Genomic DNA, 17,257 nt, shown 5'->3' with positions numbered 1-17,257 from the left:
AAGGATAACACTTGCACATAAAGGTTTCTTTATCTGTGTGTGTTTCTTCCTCTGTTACCGGCACTCAAGTTATTCTTTCTGGCACTCCAACCGATCAGTCATGCATGGAAGTGAGTGTATTCCAAATCACGACCCAAAGAAAGACAGGGGAGCAATATAGTGTAGTATATTATATATATATATATATATATATATATATATATATGTACAGTTCTCTTATATATAAACAGTGGGCGGATAATATATTTTATCCAATATTCCTCCACCAAAGGTTCTATAAAGATCATACCGTACTCACACCCAAGTGTGGTAAGAACCACTCTTAAAGGTATATTTTATCTTTGTTGGGCAGCAACGTTAGAGGAAGAAAGCCACAGATAAAGATACCTTTATGTGCCTACAACAACCAGACCTACCGTAAGTCTGGTGAGATATAAATACATACCAATAAGCACTTAGGTGTGGTATTAAGGGACTAGAGGGATAGAAGGTGATGATACAAGGTGGAGGAAGATAAAAGATACCTTTACGAGTGGTTCTTAGTAAGCCAGAGGAAGTTTCAACGGAAGTTCTTGGACTTACTGTGACCGGTGTGGATGAACTCCCTATCCATCTAAGTATAAGGAATTTAGATTGTTCATTAGATGTGAGCGCATGCGGTGAATTGTGTATATTTCCTTTTGTCTATCAGTTTTATAGCACGTTAGGTGAACGTGTCCACATAATTTATCGTTGTAGCTCCTGAGTGCGCAGTAGGAGATATCTATTTGTTTTTTTCTGTACATGTACATAAGTATTCACAGCCTTTGCTCAAAACTTTGCTGATGCACCTTTGGCAGCAATTACAGCCTCAAGTCTTTTTGAATATGATGCCATAAGATTGGCACACCTATCTTTGGGCATTTGCGCCCTTTCCTCTTTGCAGCACCTCTCAAGCTCTATCAGATTGGATGGGAAGCGTAATTTCACAGCCATTTTCAGATCTCTCCAGATATGTTCAATCGGATTCAAGTCTGGGCTCTGGCCGGGCCGCTCAAGGACATTCACAGAGTTGTGCTGAAGCCACTCCTTTGATATCTTGGCTGTGTGCTTAGGGTCATTGTCCTGTTGAAAGATGAACCGTTGCCCCAGTCTGAGGTCAACAGTGCTCTGGAACAGGTTTTCATCCAGGATGTCTCTGTACATTGCTGCATTCATATTTACCTCTCTCCTGACTAGTCTCCCAGTTCACTGCCACTGAAAAACATCCCAACAACATGATGCTGTCACCACCATGCTTCACTGTAGGGATGGTATTGGCCTGCTGATGAGCGGTGCCTGGTTTTCTCCAAACATGACGCCTGACATTCACGCTAAAGAGTTCAATCTATGTCTCATCAGACCAGAGAATTTTGTTTCTCATGGTCTAAGAGTCCTTCAGGTGCATTTTGGCGGGCTGTCATGTGCTTTTTTACTAAGGAGTGGCTTCCATCTGGCCACTCTACCATACATGCCTGATTGGTGTATTGCTGCAGAGATGGTTGTCCTTCTGGAAGGTTCTCCTCTGTCCACAGAGGAATGCTGTAGCTCTGACAGGGTGACCATCGGGTTCTTGGTCACCTCCCTGATTAGGGCCCTTCTACCCCGATCGCTCAGTTTAGACGGACGGACATCTCTAGGAAGAGTCCTGATGGTTCCAGACTTCTTCCATTTACGGATGATGGAGGCCACTGTGCTCATTGGATTCTTCAAAGCAGCAGATATTTTTCTGTACCCTTGCCCAGATTTTTGCCTTGAGACAATCCTGTCTCAGAGGTCTACAGACAATTTCTTTGACTTCATGCTTGGTTTGTGCTCAGACATACACTGTCAAGTGTGGGACCTTATATAGACAGGTGTGTGCCTTACCAAATCATGTCCAATCAACTAAATTTACCACAGGTAGACTCCAATTAAGCTGTAGGAACATCTCAAGGATGATCAGTGGAAACAGGATGCACCTGAGCTCAATTTTGTGCTTCCTGCCAAAGGCTGTGAATATCTATGTACATGTGATTTCTTGGTTTTTTTATTTTTAATAAATTAGCAAAAATCACAAAAAAACTTTTTTCACATTGTCATTATGGGGTATTGTGTGTAGAATTTTGAGGGGAAAAATGAATTTATTCCATTTTGGAATAAGGTTGAACAAAACAAAATGTGGAAAAGTGAAGCGCTGTGAATACTTTCTGGATGCACTGTACAAGGGAGGGTTAGGATCTGGCTGCAGGTGTGTGTGTGGGGGGGGGGGTTTAAGTGTAGGCGCCCCCTGAGGGGGTTAGGGTTAGGCTGCGGGGAGGGCACCAGCGGGGGGGTTTAAGTTTAGGCAGTAAGGGGGAGGTTAGGGTTAGGCACTTAGGGAGGAAGGTTAAGCTGGGGTAAAGGATGGGTAGAATACTTATCTCACCCCTGTCGGGATCGTGAACATCGGGATGCTGGCGTCAGTATTCTGACTGTTGGCATCCCATCCACTGGGATCACATACCGATTCCCCCTTGAGACAGTGGAAGAGTCCTAATTACTCTGGGAGTTTATTTATATTTACTCTAACATCATGAGTTATGTGGCGTGCCTATTTATTGCATAAATTCCCCTCTGTAACTATGTTGACCATTGTTTTGTCCCTTTTATCCAGGACAAATATGATTTACACAGGTTTTGTGGCTGATTAAAACCAGTTAAAATGCATGCTTGAACTTAGCCAGTCACAGAACCTGTGTAAATCATAGGTATCCTGGATTAAAGGGATATCTATCTATCTATCTATCTATCTATCTATCTATCTATCTATCTATCTATCTATCTATCTATCTATCTAAAGGCCCGTACACACTGGCTGATATATCGGCCATTCTCTTGAACGGCCGATATATCGCGGGTCCGTCGGCCAGTGTGTACGGCCGATACGTTTGTGAACTCAGTCGTTCACAGACGTTTCGCGTCGGCCCCGCAGCACAGCCGACGGCCAATATATCTACCAATATATTGGCGCGTCGCTGTGTGTGTATGGGCGTACACATGCTGTGGCAGCCGGCGGTGATTGACAGCTGAACTGGGCAGGCGTGTGTACATGACGTCAGTCCCCGACGGATTGGGCAGTGTGTATGCTCAACACACTGCCCGATCCGTCCATAGATCAATTGATCGGCAGATATATCTTCCAGTGTGTAGTGTGTACCCACCTTATCTGTGTGATACACCATCCTACCGGCATCCCAACAATGAAAATGCTGATGGGACAGGGTAATTATTTTCCCACCCCTCCGTCCCCTACCCTAACCCACCTGGGGTGGTAGCTAGGGCTAAGGCTCGGGGGTTGGTGGGCCCTAGCCCTAACAGTCACCCCGATACTTACCTCCAGTGCCGGGATTCCAAGTGGTTTCGGGATTTCGGCGTCAGTCACATGACATATACAGTGTATCCAGAAAGTATTCACAGCACTTAACTTTTCCCACATTTTGTTATGTTACAGCCTTGTTCCAAAATGGAATCAATTAATTTTTTCCGTCAAAATTCTACACACAATACCCCATAATGACAACGTGAAAAAATATTTTTTGTGATTTGTGATATTAAAACTGTGATATTAAAAATAAAAAAACTAAGAAATCACATGACGTGGCGCTCCCTGATTGGCAGCTGGTATCTCCAGTGACAGGAGTCACGGGGGATCCCGGCATTCGGGGAAAGGGGTTCCATGTGTAAACATGGAACCCCTTTAGTGGCGTGGACCGGGCTTTCGTTTTTTTTATTTTTTACAAGGCCGTGGATTACTTCAGGAAAGAAGAGGACAGATCATCACTGGATAATAGGTGAGTATATTGGAATTTTGGTTTTACAGGTAAACGATTGGATGCTACTGGACAAGTGGACGAGATTGGCCGGCGTGGGATGTAGGTAAGTATGTATGAGTATGTAAGTGTGTTTTAATAAATTTGTACTGTCACGGTGTGTGTGTGTCTTGTTTTTATTTGTGTATTTGTTTTGTTGTAGAACTACAGGTACCAGTGGGCCCGTTATTTCCCTGCATGCTGGTACTTGTGGTTCTCCAAGTCCAGCAAGCGGGGGAGGCTTGCTGGGACTTGTAGTTCTAAAACAAAAGATAATATTCTTTTTTTACAATGAAAAAGGCTATTAGCCCCCCCCATCCCTCGCCCAGGGATGGGGGGTACAGCCTCAAGCTTCACCCCTGGCCCTTGGGTGCCTGGAGGGGGTCCCCACTCCCCCAGTGTACCCGGCCAGGGGTAACTAGTTTGGGGGGTAATGCCACGGCCGCAGCGACCAGTATAAAAGTGTCCCCCGGCTGTGGCATTATCTTTGCGGCTAGTGGAGCTCGGTGCTGGTTTTAAAAATATGGGGGACCCCTACATCTTTTGTCCCCTGTATTTTTGGAACCAGGGCCAGCCCAGGAGCCCGGTGCTGGTTGTCTAAATACTGGGGGACCCCAGCCAATTTCCCCCCGGTATTTAAACAACCAGGACCGGCTCAAAGATCCCGAGGCTGGTTATACATAGGAGGGGTGACCCCACACAATTTTTTTTAATGATTCTGAACTTTTACTGAGCCTTTTACACAGATAAGAATGCACGGATCTGACTGATCCGTGCATGACTATCTGAATACGCCAGCAAAAAGCAGGTCTATTTGAAAGCTCCTTTTTTTAATGAATTCTATGCTTTCCCGACAGTGGGGTATATTTACTAAGCTACCGATTTTGATTGGTGTTTTTTGTTCAAAGTGTCATCTCGGGAATTTACTAAACTCAAATCTCGGCAGTGATGAGGGCATTCGTATTTTTTTACGGCTGTGTAGTAAAAATACGAATGAATACACCATCGGTCAAACGCGGCTGTTTAGGTACAGAACTCGGTCATTTACTATGCATTCGTATTTGAAATCTCTACCGTGAAAATGCATTTGCGGCCGTGAAAAAATACAAATAGTAAAAAAAGGCTAATAAAGTAGACCTTCTTTTGACAAGCGTGTTTACATGTGTTTCCAATTATACATTACTCACACCTGAATTTTTGGCCCTTTAAAAGGGACCCTAGCACATTTTGAGCAACTCTCACTCTGAAATGGCTGCTGCCGTGTGTAGTACAGATTTCTTGTTTGCTGGGGGATACCTGAGACTGCTCCATGAGGCTACAATAAACCAGGGCCAGGAAACTGAACATGGTCAGCAGGTTGTACAGGTGCCGCGGAGACTGCGCAGGCCTCGTTTTTTTAGGGGGCGTTTAAACTTGAACGCATTGGCCGATGACCTGGTTATACAGATGTTCCGGCTAAATAGAAACAACATTTTCCGTCTGTATGACCTTGTCAAACTGGACCTAGACCCTGAGACAGCACGCTCTCGCTCTGTCTCAGGCCTGCCCAAACTCCTGGCTGTGTTGCACTTTATGGCTACTGGCAGCTTCCAGGCTGTGACTGGCGATGTAATTGGTATCTCACAGGCCACCCTTTCAAAATATTTAAATCAGGTGAGTTAAAACATACATACACGTCTATGTCTAAGTGGTGCTTCTGTTATGTAATATAACACAGTATTGTATTGATTACAGGTCATGACACTCACCTTATATTTTGTAATGTCCACTCAGGTTTTGGATGTCTTGGAACCCCACATAGATGCCTCTATCTGCTTCCTTACCCAGGAGTTGCAGTGGCATGCAGTCAGGGTAGCTTTCTATGATCTTGCTGGCATGCCCAATGTGCTGGGTGCCATAGATTGCACACACGTTGAGCTGAGACCACCTAGGGGCAGGCAATATATTTATACAAATAGACATATGGGCCAATCCACTAATGGCCAGGTGGTTTGTGATGCAAATCTAAAAATTATGAGTGTTGTTGCGGGTTACCCTGGCAGCTGCCATGACTCCTTCATCCTCAGTCAGTCATCCCTCTTTGATAAGTTTGAGGACGGACAAATGCCTGATGGCTGGCTGCTGGTTATGTTCCAAGTGTGTTGTGTGTATGTGTGGTAACTTCAACCTCCTCATTTTTGTATGTTATTTACCATAATCCACAAGTCCTAATGTTGCCTATATCTGTCTTTCAGGTGATGGTGGTTATGGCTGCTACTCTTGGCTCCTTACTCCATTGTCCCAACCTGATTCTCCTGCTGAACACAATTATAATAATGCACATAAGTCCACGCGGAATGTGATAGAAAGATGTTTTGGGGTGCTGAAATCTAGGTTTCGGTGTCTGGATAAGTCTGCAGGGCTTTTGTTGTATAGTCCCTCAAAGGTGACTAGGATTGTGTTCTGCTGCTGTTTTCTTCATAACATGTGTTTGCGGCAACATCTGCCACATGTTGATGAAGAAAACTGTCAGCAAGTAGGTGAGTTAGAAACATCTGGTGACAGTGTGAGTACAGATGTAGGGAGGCAGGTAAGGCAAGAAGTGATGCTGCGTTATTTTAACGGTAAGTATTATTTAGTCATAAATAACCTTGCCTAACCACTATTCTAAAATGTTTTTTAGGTGTGAATTCTGTTTGTGTTGCGTTATTGTTTGTTATTTCTCATGTTGTTTACAGTTAGGCAATAAAATGTATAACTTACACTGTCACTCATTAGCAAATTAAACAATACACATATTGCGTGTGAAAAATGTATTACCTTGAACACAGGCATTTTTTGTGATACAATTCCCAAAACATTATTTGTAAACAACTATTTGCTGCAGCCTTCATAATTTTTTATTTTTTTTGTGTGCTGGGTGCAGAGGATTGGCCTGGTTCGTTGGTCCGTGTTCTGCTGGAGCGTCTAACTGGGGAGGTAACTGGGGTCTGGCTTGGTGTGGTTGTTCCCGAGCTTGAGCTTATTTGTTGGGATGCCAACACATTAAGGCTTTGGCTCAGGTTGTTTATGCTTGCAGTCAGTTGTGTATTAGCGGCAGTGTTGTTGACAATAATTTGGGAGATGTTTTCGTTTATGAGTTGGTTGTGTTGAATAATTTGAATAAGGGCTTGTTGCTGCCGCTGTTGTTCATCCATGATTCGGAGCAAATTGGCTTGCATGTGGCTGTTGTCTGCCCTCATCTGCGCCATTGAATTGGCAATTCTGCCAACCTGAACTATCAGTCTGCCTGAGTTCCGACTGAGTCAAGGCAGATGATGGGGCAGACTGGCAAGGTATTGGGTGTGGGTGTTCAGGCAGGCATAGTGTTGCGCCTGTTATGTGGCCCAACTGCTCCAAAACTCTGGGACCATTTGTTGCTGGGGTGGTGTTGGGCTCAATTGGGGGCTGTCAGATGTTTGGGGTGGTTGCGTTATGTCCTGCGGCGTGGTTGGCTGGGTAGGATTTATCGCTTGCAGGTGTAGTGTGTACGTAGCCTGCAAGTCCGATTCCTGCTGGGCATCCTCGGCCATGATGGGTGGTTCTGTATGGGGTTGAAGACAGCCACTATTTAGTCAATATTTTGCATTGGTCTTTTTATAGCTTTACGTCAACATGCATTACTTCTTAATATTCATGTTGGAAATGATCAATAGATTGTGGCCTAAACTTAACTATGTAGCTCACCTTTTTGTAGAAATATGTGGCTTCTAACGTTCCCTACTCAGTTGAAAAATGTTTGAGGGAATTGTTGGACTCTGAGCCATAATTAATGTTCGAACACGAAGAACTCTAACAATTACAAATTACTACATTTACATATTGTGTATGAAGCTTCCTTTTGTAAAACACACACAATACAATAAATGTGTTGAGCAATACACTCATACAATGTTCAAGGCAGTCAGTGGTCTGGCCAAAACTTTAACAAATATAGTGCAAAGAAATGAAATCTTTAAAAATGGTTGAAAATGTCTTATGGTGGCCTATGTATAGAACTGGGGATGTTGGGCATGCAAAACAATTGGATTATAGTTAACATTTATGTAGCTGTTTCAAGCAAATTAAATAAAAAACAAAATTGGTTGCTATGGCCAACATCGAAAACAAAAAAAATAACGTTACCCCCATGTGCTTGCTGTTGGTGATTATTGCAAGGATGAATTTTTATTTGCAACACATTATTTTTGGCTGTACACAAACAGTGGGGCAGATGAATTAACCTGGAGAAGGCATAAGGAAGTGATAAACCAGTGATATGTGCAAGCCAGCTCCAATCTGTAAATTAACAGTTAGGATGTGTTTGGCTGCCGCCTTTATCACCTTGCACATATCACTGGTTTATCACTTCCTTATGCCTTCTCCAGGTTAATACATCTACCACACTGTTTTTTAACTTATTTACAATTAATTTTTATGTTTACTCAGCAGACAGCTGAGGGGATTGTGGATCCTCGCTTTGTGGACTGGCCAAAATGGCTTGTGGTGGCAGGGACGACACTGTGGAGATGTGCCATTGTGGTGGTGAGGATGCTGCTGGAGATTCAGCCTCAAGACGGCGTCTCTTGGTAGGCATCCTATGGAGAGTATCCGAGCCCTGTGATGGGCGCCTTAGTGGAGGCGGGTTTGATGAAGAAGGACCTATGTGATAACATAAACATTAACATTCTGCTTTTCTATGTGTTTTCCGCATATATGTGTATAGACTACATTCTTACCTGCATCGCCAGCATCTGCATCTCTTGGCAGTGTGGGTTGTGGCCTAGCTGTGCTGCGTCTCTTTCGTACTGTAGAAATATGAAGATTGTCCTTATGAACATTATATTATGTTTATATGTTTATGCAAAAACCTTATTGTGATGTAAACATATGAGGAACCTGATGAGAAGTAAACAAAACTATGCTTATGCTTTTCTGCCTGACTTCATTGGGTGTGTTTAGTTCAATTATGAAACAATTACACCAACCAATCCATACACAAAGGTGCAGAATTCACAATATTATACTACTTAAAACCCAAACGTGGTAGCTTAACACAACCAGAATATTGCTCTGTATTTTAAATTTTTTTTGCTGCTAACAACCAAACACTATCCCGAAATCTATGCGCAAAATTGTAAGCATCAAAAACAAATATGCATGACAAATCACATCAACCACACAAAGGACAACCCAGAACAACACACAATAACCATAAGTCCATTGAAAATATATATATAAAAAAAATAAAAAAATAGCTAAAACACATGACTCACACTTCTTTTAAAGACACCAACAACAATTTACTTTTGTATTAAAACACCAGAAAATGCCCAAGGCCACCTGCTAAATTGACAATACAAAGGATAAAAACATAACTATTTTTGATTAAAACTACATCACCAACACAGTAGAAGAATGAACCAACTTACAATCACAATTAGCTAGAAGACATTTCAGACAACTAAGAACAAAGCACAGATGTTTTATTTAAAAATAAACAAAAAAAAAATAACTTTTCTTGTCTGTCTCTCTCTGTACTTAGAAGTTATGGATTTACATTTTAATGGTGTTCATCAATATTCACACATCCAAAGTGTTTACTGCCATCTAGTGGGTTGTAAATGTTTATTTAGAATGTCCCACTCTATACCTCCTTGTGGTCTCCTCTCAGATTTGTCTTTCCAATTTATCTGTTTATTTATTTTTCTCTGACGTCCTAGTGGATGCTGGGAACTCCGTAAGGACCATGGGGAATAGACGGGCTCCGCAGGAGACTGGGCACTCTAAAAGAAAGATTAGGTACTATCTGGTGTGCACTGGCTCCTCCCTCTATGCCCCTCCTCCAGACCTCAGTTAGAATCTGTGCCCGGCCAGAGCTGGGTGCTCCTAGTGGGCTCTCTTGAGCTTGCTAGAAAGAAAGTATTTGTTAGGTTTTTTATTTTCAGTGAGATCTGCTGGCAACAGACTCACTGCTACGAGGGACTGAGGGGAGAGAAGTGTTAAGGAAATTTAAGCAATGTATAGAATCTATTCTGACTTTTTAATATCATGTAATACGTAACAGACATTATTATGTAAGATGTTTTGCTGACAAAGAATGTAGGTACGTGACAAGAACTTGCTTTACTTTGCTAAGTCACCCTAGTCTTGCTGATTTGTGTCATGTGCCCACCCAGGACCAGATGGTGTTCGATAAGGAGGAATGGGCCTCAAGGCCTGCTATGATTGGTCCAAGCTTGGGTGGAGTAATTCTTTGTAATATGCAATATTAGGGGCCATCTATGCCACGTTCGAGAGGCAGATGGAGCTCCCTTGTAATTACTTGTAAGTGCATGCTGACTGTCACTTTATTGTAATCTTGCTCTGCCATTATCAATATAAACTCTGAATCTGACCACAACTGTCCACGTTGATTTTTTCCACAACAATTTGGTGCCGAAACCCGGGATCTGAAAACGATTGGAACGGAATCAGGACAGGAACGGAGGACTGGAGACCAGATTGGTGCCATTCAAAAAAGGTGAGAACATTTGTGTCTCTGTCTGCTCTCCCCTCCTCCGCTCCTAAGACCCTCCGTCCCACTATCGTGAGTACAGATCCCAAGAACCTGAACAGTTGTTTTATGTTGTAATATCTGTTTGGATATGCATGTGTGAGTGTATGTAGATGCTGGCACATTGCCACATCAGCACGAGAGAGGCCCTTTATGGCTGAATGATTGTGCTGCCCCAAACATGCTGGGGGCAGTGGAATAAAAAGTAAGAGGACCCTATCGTCCTCAGACACGAATGTTTCCTATCTTCTCAGTCTGTCACGTAAACTGTCATTAACATTGTCTGCATAGTGGAAGGACAAATATAAGGATAAGTGTTGGTGAAGAGTAGTTTCTCTGCTGGTCTACCCTTGCTTGTCAATACCGGTCTGTGGGCAACCGATTGTGGCTCTCCCCACAGAACAGGAGCGATATAATCTCTGATTACCTCCTGGCCTGCTATCTGACAGCTCTGTGTACACTGGTTTGAGTCTGTTTCTCGCTACACTGAAGGGCGTGTCCTGAAGCTGCAGACTGGCGTCTCTCTGTGTCTCATGAAAAATCATACTTCTTACTTAGATAATCCCTTACTTGCATGGTTTAACCTAGAGGACATTAGAGGGCAAATATTGTTTGGCATCTTCGCCTTGCTGATTTTCATTTGGCTCTGTTGGAAAATTTGGAGGGACCAAAAGCGGGGATTCGCTGTATTGGGACTTCCCCTAACAGCCAATAGCCATAGAATATAGTGCTGTGAAACACTGAGAGAGGGGTGCAAGAGTCCCCTCCACCATAGCCGGGCTATGGGAAACAGTCACAGTAAACGTGGATTTGGCCGATCACCAAATCAGAGTAATGGACGTCCTGAGACTCCTCGTACCCCACAGGAGGAGATGAGTAAGAAATATGGCAAATGGGTCAGCCGGCATTTACCTAAGTGGGTCAGGCTGACTAGGGGGATGGATTGTGGGATCCCAAAAGAGGGAACCTTTGAATTATCCCGCTGGGCAACCCTCTACAAAAAATAAAACAAAATTCGCTGAGCCAAATGAATAGGCAGCTTGGAGTAGGTGGATGGTAGAATCTTATAAAAGACAGCAAAAAGCCCAAAGTATTTTTTTTACATCAGAAACAAGAACAGGGGGGGCAAATCAGCAAGGAGGGGAGGTACAGTCAGATGAGAAAGAGGGGGAGGAAGGGTTTTGTGTGGAGTGAAAGGTGAGCTTGTCATCACTCCCAAAACAACCCAAGGTGAGAGAGATGAAAGGGCTGAGGAATATCGCTTGCCTCAAGCCTCAGCCTAACTTGTTAGAGAGCAGTTCATGCCTGGTACAAGTCAGTTTAGCCAGCTCAAGACAGAGAAATATACAGGAGGTACAGGAGAAAATGGTCCAGAGGGTGATGGTAGTTGACACACCAGCAACCCCCAGAGGGGTAAGTTTAGGGGGAGGAACAATTGGGAGTCCAGAAATGTGAAGTGCTACAATTGTGTGAAACAGGGCCACATTGCAAGAAATTGTCCAGCTCCAAAAAGGGGGGCAGTATAGCGCCTGACAGGGAGGGCTTCCAGTGTTACCAGTCATCTTGGTGTTATGAGCCACAGCAGTGGTTCATTCCTGTTTGCATTCGGTTCATGTATTGTGTGTTATATTTCTGTGTGCATGTCAGGATTTCTTATGTACTTTAGAGTGCTATACTTTTGTTTACTAGTCTGGTAACTACAGTGACATATTTTGTGGGTCTTCCCACTAGCTGCATTCGGTTCATGTATTTTAGGTTATATTTCTGTTTGCATGCCAGGATTTCTTATGTACTTATTTAGTGTTATACTTTTGTTTACTAGCCTGGTAACTACAGTGTCATATTTTGTGGGTCTCCCCACTAGCCTTAGTTTTGTGTTTGTGTACTGGCGGCAGCGCCGCACATAACTTGCTTGTTTAGTTCTCATGTTATAGTCTCCTTAGCTGTAGCTAGTTTTCCCCTCACTCGCAGTCTCAGGTGGTGCCTTGTAACCTTGTAAGACTGGAGGGCATCGGAGTTTGGGCGAACCTAATTCGCCCATTCAAACGCGGCTGCCTTGGGCAGAAGACTAGCACTTCAGGCACCATCCGACCACTGGGAGGAGTAATGGAGTTATGGTTAGAAAAGGTCTTGCTGCGGCCATTCATACTGACTGCAGCTTCACTCATGAGTACTGGAATTCCCCAGTTGTCAGTCACACATTCCACAGAGTTCCAGGGTCTCAATTTGTAACATTGTACTTGTTTCCTAACACTCGGAGAGTAGGGGGGTGATGCCTTTGTCCACTTGACCCTCTCTGAAATGCCTTTTTACTCAGTGGAGTATCTGGTGGACAGTGGAGCAGCCCATGTTCTCAAGAGAGAGAGTATGTCAATGGATACTCTAATTACCCTGCAAAATCAGGCAGGTCCCCAAACACTTGGTATATGGGGGAAGGCAGGTTGCAAATAAATAAATATTGTTTGGAAACATGAGGATGGTCGATTGTGTGCACATCTCCCTTCATATGTTTCCAAAGGGGGAATGATTGCTATGATTGCTAAATTTTGGTTTGCACAGTGTTTGAAATACTTTACAACAGAATGGTTATGTTCTCCTTGTAGATAGAGGCGTGGCCTGTTGCCAAGGTAACGGCTGCAGTAACAGCAAAGAAATTGATATCTGAATTTGTGTGCAGGTATGGCCTACATGAAACGGTTGAGAGAGCAAATAGCGTATTAAAAAAAAATGTCTAAGATCTGTGAGCAAACAAAACTTACATGGGTACAAGCTTTACCAGTAGATCCTTTTGCAATGAGGTATACCCCAAAGGGATAACATGGACTTTCATCATTTGAGATACTGTTTGGCAGGCTGCCACTCAAATTACATGGACAGTACGCTTCTCTTACTGACTACGTTGTTCAGCTTCATAAGCCACTGACTAATTTGCATGGCAAAGTGTTTTCTTCTTTACCAGATCCACAAGACACATCTGGAACCCCGATTTGATGGCCCATACCAGGTGCTATTGACCACAGTGACCTCCGTCAAGGTGGAGAGGAAAGTACGCTTCTCACTGTAAGAAAATTAACTTTCAGGTCAATGATGCAAACTGGTCCTAAAAGCATGGGGCCCCCCGGGGAGAAGAGAACTGAATGGACTGTTAAGATACTCTTGTTTTTCTGCCTGCTTGTTTGTGCTTTATATCAGTGTGTGCAGGTGAAAGGAGAAAAGCAAAAGAACTCTATATGGCTTCTACATCAGCAGACAGCTAAGGAGCTGAACGCCACTGACTGTTGGATCTGTTCTTATGTTCCTGCTAACCATAAAGGAATCCCTTTGATTGGTATCCCTATCTCGATGAATGATCTTAACCTCACAGATTATAGCTATAATGTTGAAATAGACATAAATCACACTGCTCACAATGCTCTTTCAGACCTAGGAATATACAGGTTGAGTATCCCATATCCAAATATTCCGAAATACGTAATATTCCGAAATACGGACTTTTTTGAGTGAGATTGAGATAGTGAAACCTTTGTTTTCTGATGGCTCAATGTACACAAACTTGGTTTAATACACAAAGTTATTAATAATATTATATTAAATGACCTTCAGGCTGTGTGTATAAGGTGTATCTGAAACATAAATGAATTGTGTGAATGTACACACTTTGTTTAATGCACAAAGTTATAAAAAATATTGGCTAAAATGACCTTCAGGCTGTGTGTATAAGGTGTATATGTAACATAAATACATTCTGTGCTTAGATTTAGGTCCCATCACCATGATATCTCATTATGGTATGCAATTATTCCAAAATACGGAAAAATCCCATATCCAAAATATCTCTGGTCCCAAGCATTTTGGATAAGGGAGACTCAACCTGTATTTAGAAATTGCTGGTATAATCTCTCCGCCCACTATGTGTATAGGGCCTATGTTTATTAACCACGTGGCCGAACTAAAAGGTCACCTAGTCAACTTACCTAAGGTATACGTTGGAGAAACAAATTGTGAAAATGCTGCCTTAGTGTTTAACATGGAATACAATGAAAAGTTATGTGACAAGGTGAACGGTAACTGTAACAATCAATGTTGGTGTGCAAAAATGAAAGCTCTTTGTGCCCCTAGGTGTGCCTGTCCTAACCAGATGGATGAGGATGATTGGGATTGTAAGACCCAAGTGCACAATAATATGGTATGGTTTCAGAGCTGGTTGGGAAATCATGGTAAGATAATCCCTAGGGTGCTGAAGCAAGGCCTATACTATATTTGTGGCAATAGGGCATACTCATGGCTTCCTATGGGAGCATGGGGGAACTGCACTATAGGAAGAGTTGTGCCAGCCATAAGACAACGTGAGAACATCTCTTTTACCAATATGATAGAAACAGGCCCTAGAGAGACTAGATACAAGAGAGAATTGTTTACTGCAGCAGATAAAGCCTGGATGTGGTTCCCTGCCTGGACAGGCTGGGGAATTGAATTAGCAAATAAGTTAAATAAATATGCAAATATTATGGATGGGATAATTAATGAGACCACAAGTGCCATCCATGCTATCAATGAAGAAATGGCTCAAATTAGGAAGGTGACCCTACAAAATAGGATGGCTCTCGATTACTTGTTAGCCATGGAGGGAGGAACGTGTGCTGTTATAAAGGAGGAATGTTGTACATGGATTGAGGACTCACATGACCCCATAGAAGCGCACATGAATAAAGTAAAGGAATTACAAAACAAGCTAGAGACATATCCAAGGAGGGATGGAATCCCTTCTCCTGGATGGGGTCAATTGGTGTATGGTTTAACAATCTATTATCAGATTTAATAAAACCCATAGTGGTAGTGATAGGATTGATTGTATTTCTTTTGATCGCTTGGAAATGCTTAATGTGCTGTATTTCTCATTTCAGGAAAAATGTGGATTCGCTCGCCTAATAGGAAGAATGATAACAGCCACAGAGATGACCGTCTGATGGCCCAGCCCAACTGCCCATCTCTTCTGAGAGACCCCTCAGTTGTTGTAAGAGTTGGGTGGAAGACATCATCTCTGAAAGAGGGTCCCGCAGGTGCACTTCGACAGTTTGGACACCACCCCAGAGGGAGTTTATCCCGAGAAGTGATTTCGACGAGTCAGTCATTCCGATTCCAGCGAATTCACCGAGTGGTCTCTGTGCCCTAGTGCACCTCTGGCTGCTGTTATTATTCTTACAGCTAGATAGATAGGTGTGTGAATGCTTCAATAAAGGTGTGTGAATGCTTAGCAGAATAGCAACCGCGAGGCAGTACTTAGTCAGTTCTCCCTCTTGCGTACATCCTGTCTCAATTGGTACTTTGTCACATAATAAAACCTGGGGGCATCAGAGTACTGGGTGGACCTAATTCGCCCGGGAAAAGCGGCTGCTAAAGGACAAGACTTTGACCTGCAGGTACCAATTGACTGCGGGGTGTGGCAACAGAGTCAGGGTAGGCCCAGGTGCATCTGTGGCTATATCATCCCCAGTCACAGTCACACCACCTTCTTAGCATTAGTAGTACTGCCATTGTTACCTTTTAGTTTATGTTTTTATATATGTGTGATAATAAAATTATCAAAAGGGTGAGAATTGTTAAGGAAATTTAAGCAATGTATAGAATCTATTCTGACTTTTTAATATCATGTAATACGTAACAGACATTATTATGTAAGATGTTTTGCTGACAAAGAATGTAGGTACGTGACAAGAACTTGCTTTACTTTGCTAAGTCACCCTAGTCTTGCTGATTTGTGTCATGTGCCCACCCAGGACCAGATGGTGTTCGATAAGGAGGAATGGGCCTCAAGGCCTGCTATGATTGGTCCAAGCTTGGGTGGAGTAATTCTTTGTAATATGCAATATTAGGGGCCATCTATGCCATGTTCGAGAGGCAGATGGAGCTCTCTTGTACTTACTTGTAAGTGCATGCTGACTGTCACTTTATTGTAATCTTGCTCTGCCATTATCAATATAAACTCTGAATCTGACCACAACTGTCCACGTTGATTTTTTCCACAACAGAAGCAAACCTACCTGCGTGCAGCTAGTTTGTGCTTCTTAGGCTACTGGACACCATTAGCTCCAGAGGGTTCGAACACAGGGCCTGACCTCGATCGTCCGTTCCCGGAGCCGCGCCGCCGCCCCCCTTGCAGAGCCAGAAGACAGAAGAGAAGGAGATGAAATCGGCGGCAGAAGACTCCGGTCTTCATTAAGGTAGCGCACAGCACTGCAGCTGTGCGCCATTGCTCCCACTGCACACCACACACTCCGGTCACTGTAGGGTGCAGGGCGCTGGGGGGGGGGGGGGGGCGCCCTGGGCAGCAATAAAATACCTTTTGGCATAAAAATACACATAATACATTCTGTGACTGTATATGTGTAAAACCCCCGCCATTTTTCAGTCAGAAACTGCAGGGAGAAGCCCGCCGCTGAGGGGGCGAGGCCTTCTTCCTCAGCACACCAGCGCCATTTTTCCTTCACAGTTCCGCTGGAAGCAGCTCCCCAGGCTGTCCCCTGCAGTATTCCTGATACAAGAAGGGTAAAAAAGAGAGGGGGGGGGGCACATAAATTTAGGCGCAAATAATATATATTAAGCAGCTATTGGGAAAAATCACTCATTATAGTGTAAATCCCTGTGTTATATAGCGCTGTGGTGTGTGCTGGCATACTCTCTCTCTGTCTCCCCAAAGGACTTTGTGGGGTCCTGTCCTCAGTCAGAGCATTCCCTGTGTATGTGCGGTGTGTCGGTACGGCTGTGTCGACATGTTTGATGAGGAGGGTTACGTGGAGGCGGAGCAAGGGCAGATAAGTGTGGTGTCACCCCCGACGGGGCCAACACTGGATTGGAT

At 43.5% G+C, this 17,257-nt stretch overlaps 1 long non-coding RNA gene across 1 annotated transcript; it reads left to right on the top strand.

Annotated features, from left to right (window-relative positions):
* The first annotated feature begins 14,282 nt into the window (after positions 1-14,282).
* Positions 14,283-16,063, top strand: LOC134969160 (uncharacterized). The gene is made up of 2 exons (XR_010189418.1): positions 14,283-14,587; positions 15,306-16,063. It is a non-coding gene; the product is annotated as an uncharacterized LOC134969160 (long non-coding RNA).
* Positions 16,064-17,257: the final 1,194 nt, after the last annotated feature.

This window comes from Pseudophryne corroboree, chromosome 11 (assembly GCF_028390025.1).
Source record: "Pseudophryne corroboree isolate aPseCor3 chromosome 11, aPseCor3.hap2, whole genome shotgun sequence".
NCBI lineage: Eukaryota > Metazoa > Chordata > Amphibia > Anura > Myobatrachidae > Pseudophryne > Pseudophryne corroboree.
The sequence above is the reverse complement of the archived record's forward strand: the minus strand, read 5'-3'. Positions and strand labels throughout refer to the sequence as shown.